The following is a 3,136-nucleotide window of genomic DNA, read 5'->3' on the forward strand; positions in this document are numbered from 1 at the left end:
CTTCTTTTCTTCTCCTTGTCGCCCGGGCGCTACTCTCATCAAAGGGCTGGTCCTCTCCCAGCTGCGGTCCTGTGACGCCCCCGAGTCAATCATACACGCAAATATGTACGATCAAGATTAGGGACTCACAGGAAGATATCACAACATAACTGTAGACATAAATTTAAATAATACAAGCTTTATATTATAAGCCAGGGGCCTCGAGGGCTCGAGTACATAAGCTCGAAATCACAAGAGTCAGCGGAAGCAACAATATCTGAGTACAGACATAACTTAAACAAGTTTGCCTTAAGAAGGCTAGCACAAAAGCAACAATGGTTGAAAAGGCAAGGCCTCCTCCCCGGGAGCCTCCTAACTACTCCTGGTCGTCGATGGCCTCCACATAGTAGTAGGCACCCTCAGTGTAGTAGCAGTCATCGTCGAAGGTGGCGTCTGGATCCTGGGTTCTACCATCTGGTTGCAGCATCCGAGAAGAATTGAAAGAGGTGGAAAAAGGGGAGCAAAGCAACCGTGAGTACTCATCCAAAGTACTCGCAAGCAAGGATCTACACTACATATGCATCGGTATCAATGAAATGGGTAGTATCTGTAGACTGAACTGCGGAATGCTAGAAGAGAAGGGGAAAGCCTAGCCTATCGAAGACTAGCACCTTCAAGCAACTCCAAGCATCTTGCAGCAATCAGAAAGTATAGGATAGCAGTTTATATTTAACAAACATATTGTAGAATTAATGCCTAGAGATCCTTCCCCGACTCCCTGCGGGAAAGCAATCTCGGAGCCACATATCATTACATACCTCAGCATTTAGTATCCAGTTCTAGTTGTATCGATCGGGACACAACTCCGAGCATCCGTTACCGTGGACCCGTCTATTCGAATAGATAATACTTCCCTGCTGGGGTGCACAAACTTACCCGACACGCTCGATCAACTTCGGCCGGACACACCGTCAGGTCATGACCGCCCTCGACTGATCAACACACCTCAACCCTACCTAGGCTCATCAGAGAGGCTAGCAAGCCGGTGTACATCCTAAGCACGCAGGGGTATTTGGCCCATCGCCCTTTGCACTCATGCACATTACGTACGCGGCTAGTGAGCAGACCTAGCTACCTCCTTAAAAAGGCAGCAGCTTACATAGTCCAACCCGACGCGCGCCGCTCCATCGCTGACATCTGTTGAGCTTTCGGCTGATACATACGACGCAGAGTGCCCATACTTATTCCCGCGTGGTGCTCAGTGCAAAAAAGGCCAGAGGCCTACTCGAATCAAATATCCAAACTGTTAGTGTCTTGGTAGTGCGGTAACGTTCAAAGATCCCTGATATGTGGTCTCGTTGCCCCGTCTCACAAACTTGCAGCAAGGACTAAGATTGCCCGGCCGCGCCGCATGGAAAACTTGCGGGTATCCTCCAGATCAACTTGACCTCACATCACTGGCGGGTACCCCTCGGGGCCGACCTGGTGTCATCATGGTTCTGTGGTAAGTCAAAGTAACCGTGTGTCTGAAATAGCAAGGGGGAAACCCGAGGAATCACCCTCAATGAATTCCCACTCGATGTAACTATCACGATGGACTTGGAGGAGTCACCCTCCATGGTCCACACTTGAGGGGTTGCACGATGGAGTCGTTATCGAGAGTGGTGAAGGAGGAATCACCCTCGATGACCACGACCGAATAACTACACTACAGGGTTAACATCAGAAGTGCTGACGAGGTATCACCCTCGGCACTTGATAATAACTCTCCAGAGTCATACAACTAAAGGGGGAGGTGATGTGCGGTGTCGGGGCCTGGACGTCGATCACGTTGATCGAGTCATCTAACATAAAGCGGGGCAACTGGGACAAGGTGGGGGTTAATGCTGGATCTCTGACCAACCTATACTAAGCAGTTTAGAATAAGCAGGTAAGGTATGAAAGGAGGTAACAAAAACAGGCTATGCATCAAAGTAGGATCATAAGGAAAGCAGTAGCAATTCTAATGCAAGCATGAGAGGGAAAGAAATGGGCGATATCAGAATGAACAAGTGGGGTTTGCTTGCGTGGAAGCTCTGCGGCAAGGGTCTGGTCGTTAGTGTCGTCCGTCTCCGGAGTTGCGTCTGTCTCGATGACAACGTCAGTACCGGGATCTATCGAGAGAGATGAGGGGGAGGAAACAAATAAATACACAACGATCATATGCAACACCGAGTATGCTATTTGAACGTGCAATGCAGGGTTGCCTAAAAACATGTCTAAGTCATATTAGTTATTTTAGGATTTAAGTTCGAATTATTAACCGGTGTATATACACTACTCATCTATCGGAAATAGGCTCAAAGTTATGGGTTCACCTTCATAGAGGGTCCCGACATGGAAAAAAATGGCACGATCAGGTTCCTCTCGTCATTCTGAGCAACTTTCATATATAAAGTTTTTCAATCTGAGCTACGGTTTAATTTCTATGGATTTTAAAAGATTTAAACTTTTTCAGGAATTATTTAAATTAACAAAAAAGGAATTATGACTTCAGCAGACTGTCAGCATGACATCAGCAGGTCAACAGACCCGCTAACTAGTCAAACCAACCAGTTGGTCCCACCTATCATTGACAATGACTTTAACAGTGGTTAAGTTAAACTAAACAGACCTAATTAGAGGGTGGGCCACGCGCGGGAGGACGCCATCAAGCTGCGGTGGGGCACACGAGGAGCGAGGCAGCGACGGGTCACGATGGCTGCAGCGTGTAGGGTGACACGCGGCAGCGGCGGCGCGGGCGTGTGCGTGAGGGAGGCGAGGCCAAGGCGGGCATGCGCGTGCGGAGTGGCGGCAGCAGGTGGCGGTAGCAAGGCCACGTACGGGCGCTGATACGTCTCCAACGTATCTAAATTTTTTTATTGTTCCATGCTATTATATTATCTATTTTGGATGCTTAATGGGCTTTATTATGCACTTTTATATTATTTTTGGGACTAACCTATTAACCGAAGGCACAGTGCGAATTGGTGTTTTTTTGCCTATTTCAGTGTTTCACAGAAAAGGAATATCAAACGGAGTCCAAACGGAATGAAACCTTCGGGAGAGTGATTTTTGGAACAAACGTGATCCAGAGGACTTGGAGTGGACATCAAGAAAGAAGCGAGGATGCCACGTG

This window comes from Triticum dicoccoides, chromosome 2B, assembly GCF_002162155.2.
Source record: "Triticum dicoccoides isolate Atlit2015 ecotype Zavitan chromosome 2B, WEW_v2.0, whole genome shotgun sequence".
In the NCBI taxonomy this organism is placed as follows: domain Eukaryota; kingdom Viridiplantae; phylum Streptophyta; class Magnoliopsida; order Poales; family Poaceae; genus Triticum; species Triticum dicoccoides.